This window comes from Anopheles cruzii, chromosome 2 (assembly GCF_943734635.1).
Source record: "Anopheles cruzii chromosome 2, idAnoCruzAS_RS32_06, whole genome shotgun sequence".
NCBI classification, from domain to species: domain Eukaryota; kingdom Metazoa; phylum Arthropoda; class Insecta; order Diptera; family Culicidae; genus Anopheles; species Anopheles cruzii.
Genome location: NC_069144.1, coordinates 26,471,835 through 26,481,415, shown reverse-complemented (window position 1 = coordinate 26,481,415; position 9,581 = coordinate 26,471,835).

Genomic DNA, 9,581 nt, shown 5'->3' with positions numbered 1-9,581 from the left:
CTTTCGAACGGCATGCGAGAGCGTACGCTATGGACAGAGTCATCGAGGGTCTGCTGTTTTGGAGTGGAAAAACCGCTGCCCAAAAACCGGTACTCGCCCGTGGAGATAATTACGCCGAATCCGGCCCAGGCTGGCGTGCGGGCTTGGAGGGTTCATTTTCTTTCACCCAGAAAACTAAAGGAAACCACCCATTTTAATGCACCTTCCTCGGTGGCGGTAGCCCGCGAGTGTACCACTTGCCGGGGAACCCTTTTTCTTTTCTAGGGCAGGATAAATGGGTTAACAGACGGGTTAGGCCGGGTGAAAAATCTTCCAAAAATTGGTCCAACTCAGCTGCATCGGATTAAAACAGGCTTGCGTCGGCCGGTTGGCATTGGATTCGCGGTCAAATTCTTGAGCGGATTAGGTTCTACAACTCACGTCTGGTCTGGTTTGAAGCAACCCCTGATGAAGGAGGCCAATGTTCGAGGGTACGATCAAGGGAAGCTGCCGATCGGACTGCGGTTAAGGGCTCTCCAAAACGGCGCTTTGCCCCAAGGATTATAATTAAACCGAACCGATCGTAAAGAATGTTGCAATTTACTGTGTATTTATGTGTCTGTCTGTTTGTTGTTTTGCAACAAAATCGATCGCACTTTGCGCCAATTTGGCCAATGGGAACGCTTGGGTGGTAAATATTAATGAATGAAGCGAACACGAACGAGCCGCCCCGTCACCCAGTTGGCCACCCAGATGGATCACAGTGCACCGGAGTTCGCACCGGAAGTTGGCGCTGGAAAAATGCGCAGCAACATCACGCAATTCGCTAACAAACTGCGCCAGGTTTGGTGCTGGAAGCAAACCACGAAACTCCCGGGGTGCTCTGTCCCTGTCGCCATTCTGTGTCTCTCTATTCCCCTCCGGAGGAACCGGCGATCCGAGACTTTCCCCTTTTCACCGGGGCGGCGACCAAGCCAGCCCGAACCCATGGAGCCCATCCGCGCGGAGAGAAAGCGTCCCACCGGGCCTACTGAGCGTCCCGGCAGGCCGGACCCTCACCGGGCCTTCTTTCACTTTCAAACACGTAAAATTCTCGCTTTCGTGTCCGCGTGTCCGCGCGCGCGCGCGAGATATAATCGTTTTCGACTCCCCAACCCGACGGGCGGCCAAAGGGACCCCTTCTTTATCGCTACGTACCTCACCGAGCCCTCGCTAGCTTTTATGTGCCAACCACCACCAACCCTCGAGGGCTCGACTGACCTCATAATCGAAAGGTGTTCGTGTGTGTGAGTGTGGCTGGGGCGAGGGCTCGCAATCCTGGCCATAGGCCCGTCCGCAAACGCCCTCCCGTTTCGAGTGGGATTGACCGCCTCGGCGACATAGAAAATTGTGCCGCGGCCGAGCTCGGAAAGGGCCTTGAAGCCCAACGGGGACCACGGTCAAGTGCATTCGCTCCACGGCCCGCCGTGGTCGTCCCGTGACGACACGACCACGATATTGTGGTTTTACGTTCCCTCGCCCGCTGGAAAAAGCTAAACCAGTCAAGGGGAAAGAACTCTCCGGTCTGGCCACAGGGGTGTTGTTGTGTAGCAAAAGTGAAAACAGTCATCGGGGCAGTAAAACAGAAAAACGGTCGCGTTAATTTGAATAAATTAAAACTGATTTGTTTATGCTAAAACCGGGTCCAAAGCTTGCGTAAATAGCGTGAAAATAGAAACACGCACAGCGCCCACCGCCCACCGCGATCGTCCGCGACTTTTTAATGTTCGAAGGCAGATTTGGAGCAAATGCCATAAAACGGAATCATTTGGCATTGCGCTGCGACGCAGAAGAACCTACGCACCCGGGGGGGGCCGTTAAATGTTGCCAAAACAAAACCGGTGGAGGAAAATCTTTTTTCTCCACGATCTATTTTTTTCCCGCCCGGCCCGGCCCGGCGCATCGTATTTATTTCCCACTCGGCTGATCGCGCGACATCACATGTCGTAGTAGGTTGTAGCAGATCCGTAGCCAGATCGCCAGACGGAACCGCGACCGCGAAACCACAGATAGTGGTTCTGGAGCTGGTTGCCTTCACGCGCAATTTGTGCCGGCCAAAGCCCAAACCGACCGACCGTGCACGACGTTGGTGGTTGGAAAATGGATATTTTATCGCCATTACGGGTCCGCGAAGGGGCGCCAGCCAGCCGGCGAGGAGCGAAAATAACATCTTCGCAGATCATAAAATTTAACCTTTCGCTCCGACCGACGGCCCCGGTGGACTCGACAGCGCGCCCCGTCACGGCGATGATGATGCTGGGAGGTCGCGCACCGCGCAGTTTGCCACATTCTGTCAGCTTCTTCTGGTTCTGAGCCTTGCATAAGAGCATGAGAAGCGATAGGGAGCTGGGAGCATTTGTTTCAAAACTCATGCATTTACGATGTGCAACGACGCTTGGCGCTCTTCTTGGCTTGGGCCTCGAGAGCAAAGTTATGCTAAAGTTTCGCCAAAAACAACGAAACATCCAGCCCAGCCGGGTTTTGAATAACATTTACATACTACCATCCGTTGGGCGGTCCCCGGTGTGGGTTAATCTAAATTCGGGCAAACAATCACGGACCAGATTGTCCAAACAGTCGTTGGCCGGCACACAATCCAGTCGACCAGGCCCCTTGGGTGTTAATCAACACGGACACGAAACTCCCCGAAACAAAACCAGGATTCAAAATGTCCCGGCCCAACAGCGCCTGTTAGTTCGTCCTTGCGAAAGCTGGCCCCGGGAGGCCTGGGTCTGGACGAAGTGAAGCTTAACGAGAGCCCATTGAATGCCATTTACATTCTCCATTAGCAATCTTGTGTCAAAGAAAAACGCTACGTAAATGGATTTTTTTCCACTCTCAAAAACCCAACATTTTGTGGCAAAAAATGACGACTTAACGTGTAAAAAAGAATTACCAAAAAAAGGTTAATAGGAAACCTTTCCATAAGCCGACATCGAAGGTCCCGCTCTTTCCGGTGGCAGCCGCCGTCGGATGCTAATCTTCTCCTCAAAACTCATCTACTGTGTACAAAACACTCGATCCACGTATGCCACAGGATTCCAGGACTGTCCCGCCGCACAGCCGCACCACAGCATCTCGGACCGCAATCGACGACCGATACCGGCACGACCCGAAACGGATTTCTAAGCTTATTATCCGCTTACCGATCTCTTCCGCCGCCAAAGGCGGCCCAAACTCTCTTCATCTTGCCTCCTGCACCACGTCCAAGCCAGGGCGCAACTTCTCAAGCTCCGTGCTGCGTGAATAAATTTTGCGTAGCCAATCCCGGGCCCGGCCAACGATAAGAAGATGAAAACATTCCGCAACAAGCCGGCCCAAGCTGTCCACCGCTTTTGGGCACTCTCCTTGGCCGTGATGGTTGTGCAAACTCGGTCCTTTCGGGACCCTTTTCCGGAAAACCGCGTCCACCGGAAAGTGCGGACTTGCGGAAAAATTGCTTCTCGACCGACCAGCGAACCGGAAAGCCAGCCGCCGGCGGCTCGTTCCAAAATCGGCGGAAGAAATGCATCGTCACCAGGTTATGGCGGGGCGAAAGAGGCAAGCAAAATAAAGACAAAACACTAACAACCGGCCAGCTGGCCGGCCGAACCGGAGAGAAAGAACCGAGGAGGCCCCCATTTTGACGGAACCAACAGCGCAAAACTTTCTTCAACCTTTCGGGGCTTACAGATTTTTACATCCAAATGTATGTTTTTTACCTTCGCTTGACCGGGTCCTTCGGCCGGCGTTCGCATCAAAAAATGTAGATCGCTTCCTGCACCTGCCGGGGCTGACGGACACCTTCGGGGTTGAGAGTCGATGCTCTCGTTTTCTTATGCCGCCGATCGGTCGTCTTCTGTCCTCCGTTGGGATGGCACACACACACTCGGTGAGGGCAATTTTTCTCTGCCGTTGTTTTAACTATGTTTCCACTTCGTTTTCGCACTTGCCGACCATCTTGGGTCGCCGTGCCGTGAATTTCTTTCCGCGCGAGTTTCTTTTCGAGTTTGTCGGTGTTTTTGTTTGTTTGTTCCTTGTCGTTCACCGGTCGCGATCTACGCTGCTCGACACGAGCGATCAGCAGGATCAGCCAACCTACAAGGATCGGGGGCCCGTAAGTGGGTCACACGATCGCACGAATTATGCAAAACAGTACGCGACGCAACAACACGAAATGGCTCACCTTTCCGTGGCTGGCAAGTGGTTTCGATATTTATAAAGCCCAATCGGAACCGAGCTAAGCACGACGACGACAACCGGCACGATCAAACGCCGCAAGTGTCAATCCATTTGACAGCCACACTTTGCCTTCGTCGATCACTCGCGAGGATGTTTTTTTTGTCATTCATCTACTTTTGCTTCGGGATCGAGATCTGGTGACCTTTGGCCTCGATCTGGCGATTAAAACGAACCGGCACACACACACGCACACAGCACACGCAATACGATCGTTGGAACACTCCTGATAAGCACACTGGTACACGGAGCGGATCCTTTTGCCGGTACCCTAGCACCGCGTCGTCCGATCGTCTGCGACCGCACAAAGATGGTTTCAGCTTGCGCTGCACTGCACCAAAAACACTCGGCCAGAAGAACAGTGACCGTTTCCGGTTTTTCCGTTGCACCGGGGACAAACACACACAGCACAGGAACACAAAGAACGCCACCGGGAGCTTTGTTTTTCTTTTCAATTGCAAAACGCGCGTGTCTTTCCGGCTTTCCGCGCCGAGAAGAGCTGAGAGAGAAAAGCAAACGTACTTTCCCGTTTGAAAGTTGGTAAAATTGTAAAAACATGTCTTCATTTCTGCTAGAAGAAATGCAAACCTGACTTTTTAACCTGACCTTTCTTAACCGAAACTGACCATAACGAGATTTCTGTATTTCTCTCTCCTTTTTGTGCGCTCTTTGGTTTTTCGGAGAGAGCGATTCATCGCCTCGATTGCCACGAATGAACGTTCACTAGCTTCGTTCACTAACATTCAAATTCAAATTGAATTTACGAAATATGAATTTCGTAATTTCGTTTCGTCGTACACGCATTTTGTATTTAACTAATTAAAAGCTTTGTTACCGTAGGCTGTGCTTCCCGATCGCCATCAACAACTGCATATTCGACCAAATGGGCTATGAAGATTCTGGACGTTTTCACTATCGCCAAACTAACGGCACTGGTGTCCGTCATCCTGGCCAGCATGTAATTTCTGGCAACGGATTCGCTGGAGAACTTTTACAACCCCCCTGGGAGGGTGGCTACACGCTTTCCAGTTTGCCGTACGCATTTTACTCGGGATTGGTCGCATTCGGTGGCTGGAACTATTTGAACTTTGCGACAGAAGAGTTGGAAAACCCCTACAAGTAGGTTCAAATTAATATGTTGTTGTTGTTAATGTTAATGTTAATATTAGCATAACATCGATTAGCATGATCTATGATGCCAACCTGATTCTTATTATGCACTAAGAGAACGAATGTTAGGTTTTTTTTGTCAGTTTGGCAGTTTCAGGAGATTATGTGGCCAAAAGTTAAGCCAATGTTGGCAATGTTGGCAATGTTGGCCACATATCAGGACCGCCAAAGGAGGATTTTTTTGATACTTTTTTACATGCGAATCTAGCAAACTTACTGGCAGAAAGGACATCACCATTCTTTCTACTGGTGGCTTTTTACTGGTGCCTAAAATTACGAAGACTTTGACGATGAGTTCAACGAAGTTAGAGGAGACTTGGAACCATTCGAACTCGAGTTCATAAATGACAAACGGTTCGATCGGTATGATTTAAAGCAATGTTTTATTAGAATACAATGTTTTAGCGCACAATGCGGCCCCAAATGCAATGTCCTCTTCCCTAGAAAACCACCTTAACCAGGAGCACCGCAAGCTCGATCGACATCAGTGCTGGCGAACTTTTTGCAGCTTAGTGCGATGTGCACGTTTAAATGTTAGTTTCGCCCCTTGGTCAGATAGTTTTTAGAAAATGTGAAACTGATCCGCCCCCGCCAATTTCGCCGCCATTTTCTTCCTTCATTACGTTATTGGTTCCACTCGTCCGCTTTTGATGTAGTTCAAGTTCCACTCAACTTTCGCGCACACGGCGTGTCACCGCGTAAAGGGCATTCCGTGTGGCCGCCGCGGCCGCGGCATCCCGCCGGTGCCATCCCCATCCATGGGTGGGTGGATGGGTCGCAGGGCCATCAGCAGCAGATCGGCAGATACGCCGTTTCTACTGAACTCCGTCCGTCAGAGTTTTATGGCGCCCCAATCAGCCGCCTTTCCGCGATGTGGCCGCGGCCGATGCGTATCGGCGGCGCACAATTCGTACGATTGTTGCCCGGCCGATGATCTGACCTCATTCTGGTTAATTGAAAAATATTTTCGCACTTTTCTAACCGCCCGGCGCCTCATGCTTAGTGTACAAAAACCTAAACTACTTAGCCGCCGTGGCGTGGCCCGGGGGGGCTAAGCCATTTCCTTCAGCTGGGCCGGCAGACAGACGCGCGCGCTAATGGTAGAAAAATGCCGATCCGAAGTCATAGGAAAATATCCAAACAAGACCAGAACACCAGCAGCGGCGAAGTGACGCGGAAATGCTGCGCCCTTCGAGAGGCCCACTGGGGGAGCGTGGATGTAAAAACATATTTAATTATGATTGAAATAACCGCGACCCTTGGCGTCGTGGCTCGGCGGCGCTGTTGGGATGTTTTCAATAATTTAATTAATCGTTGATCTGCCGCCCGCGATACGGCGCAAAAACTGTGGCAAGCCGCTAACCCTCTCCCGGGAGGGTAAAGTGTGACTGTTCGGTTGAATTACTGTCCACCAAATGGACTACGGGTGAACGGGGCCCGGTGCTGTGCTGCGGAAGGGGAATAAAAATCACAAACCACAATTTGAAATTTTGTTGCAACGTATTTATGTGCTTAATATGCTGCCGTCCCTCGGGGGGATGCCACCAGGAAGATGATAAATGTGTTTAAGGGAGCATTCCCGCCCATCCACGCGATGCTCTGCGGGTTGGGACTTCTGTGTTTGCACTTCCACTTCATCGTCCACGGTTCAACGCAATTGAAGCGCGCCCCGAAAAGGGGACACAATTTGCGTTTGAATCAATATTGGCCTTCGCGAAGGTTTGTGTGATTATGTATTTAGTAAACAGTAGAATTGTTATTCTAAAATTCGTCTTCTTCGAACGTAGAGAAAAGGAAAGCATTAAGTATCCCGTTCAAAATTATCTCCAATCAACTTTCAGCCAAAGCATTGACGATTAATAAAACAAGGAACCACGACGCGGCCCAACCAGAAGAACCATTTTACTTTCATTCCCAGCGCACCCGGAGACAGAAGGGAAACGGTGCCGCCACGATGGAAGAAAGTGAACGCATCTGACTCGAATTGAAAAACAAAATGCACGACGATCGGCGAAAGAAAAACGAAAACGAGATGAAAAACGTACGCCGGTGGTGTGCATCGGTGGCCCGCCCGGCCGCACGCCGCCAAGTTCAAGATCAAACCCGGTTTCGCGAGGCCTCCCCCCTCGACACCACGCTTTTCACACCACGACCCTCCCGCGTCCGGGTTTGGGCCGCGAAAGGAGTTTTCCCTCTGGTCCGGCCCGTTGATGGTGACGGTAACGGGTGACCTTGTTAGCGGCGAGGATCAGCGCGAATGATTGACTGATTGATGAACGACGCACGGAGGGAGCGCACGGAGCGCGATTCACTTTCTTCCGAGACCGCAAAGTGGGAAAATAAACACAAACCGGTTTTAGGGTTTTCCAGCGGGGGGGGGAAAAGTGTCCGGGCCGAGCAGTGAAATGCATCGCCCCGTTTCCTGGCTGACTGACTTACTGGCTGACTGACTGACTGACTCCGAAAGGCCAGCGACATGGTGCGGCGCAGGTTGGCCGGTTTCGAAGGCTCCCTCGGAGCTAGCAAAGAGAAGGAGACGCCAACGGTTGGTCGATAAAAAGTGCAGGCTGCACACCACCCGACAGCACGCACGCCTTCGAGCGTGACAGGAACGTGTTAACAGAAGGAACCTAACCACGTCCTCGTGGAGGAAAACGGGAAGTCTAGGGGCCTCCCAAGCGGGCCCAGCCGGGCTACCGGGCGGCACTTTTGTTTTCATCTTGCTGCAGCCCTTTCCCTTGCCGGTGTCGATGATGATGATGATGGGGCAATCGAGTATTAAATTGAGAAAATTAAGAAAACGATGCACGACCGGTGGTCGGAAGCGCCGTGATCGTGACGGAAGCGACGCGTTCGCAACCAAGGAAACGGAAAGTGGTTGACCCACGCGGGAGATCCTTTGATTTTAGTTTTCTTGCTGCCTTTTTTGCCGCATTCAATCCAAATCTTGTTAAAAGTCTCAACGCTGCTAACCAGCCACGAAGTCGAGCCAAGTTTCAATTATGCACGAATAGCCACTGTGAGAGGGCAGATCACTTGCACTTCAGATTTAACACATTGCAAGTTTCTAGAAAGCCGATACAAAAATCGTCCACGAGACGTCCAGCACCCTTCGATTGTCCCTCGGCCAGCGAAGCAATTAATTTCCCGGTTCTAATTTGTTCGGTTTGTTTCTCGGGGCTTCTCGGAAGAAGGACCAAAACCAACATGGACCTCCCTCTCCTAAAACGACGACAACAAACGGGGCGCAAATGACCGACCGACCGGTTGTTGGTGGGATTGGCGATTGAAGGCGGCACGCAACGGAACACGGAAAAGGACGACCGGCCTACAATAAAATAATTACCAAAACCCCTTTTCTTTGCTGCGCACTGTCTGCTGTTTCCGTTCGCCTTTCACACACACACACACACACACTGAAAAGGGTCTATTTCCCGCCACGCGAACCCTTGTGATGGTTACGTTCTATCCACCCGCCATCGGGGACTGTAACGGGAATCTAGTGCTGTAAAATAAATATTCGTAGTACCAAATTGTTGAGTAACTTTCAAAAGAAAGACCAAAAAGGAGTCGACACCTAATTGAGGAAGTGCGCCGAAAGGTCAGCCTTCAAAGGAGACAAGTGCACTGCGAAATGCAGCATCACAGTAGTTTATGGATGGGACCAGTACCGTTCGTTGGCCACATTTGACTGTTTCCTGTTGTGCATCCTTTTTACGATTGCACTTGTTGTTTTCAAAAGCCCATTCCGGAGACGTAACGGTAAATTGTGGCTGTTACCTCTTCCTCGGCTAACAAGTGCCCGTTAAATAAATCGTATGGAATATGCTAAACGGACGCCCGATGACTTTTATTGCATCTGAGACTTTGGTGATTTGCAATAAGAATGCGATGGTGCGTTTTGTGCAGTAAAATGTTACATTTTTCATTCAAACTCTTGCCGGCAAAGTTCGTAAATTGTTTGACGCGCTTTTTCAAAAACATTTATTGCATCATTCACACTCTGAAACATAGATGGCGCCACGTTACGGTCTCTCTATGCTAGCGCTACCTATGTGTCAAACGAGTGAAACAATCGAAGGGTAAATAACTCTTATACGTATAACAGATAATGTGTTTTCTGAGTTTTCTAATTTGTACGCCCGAAAACTCGTTACTGTTTCTTGGAAAACTCA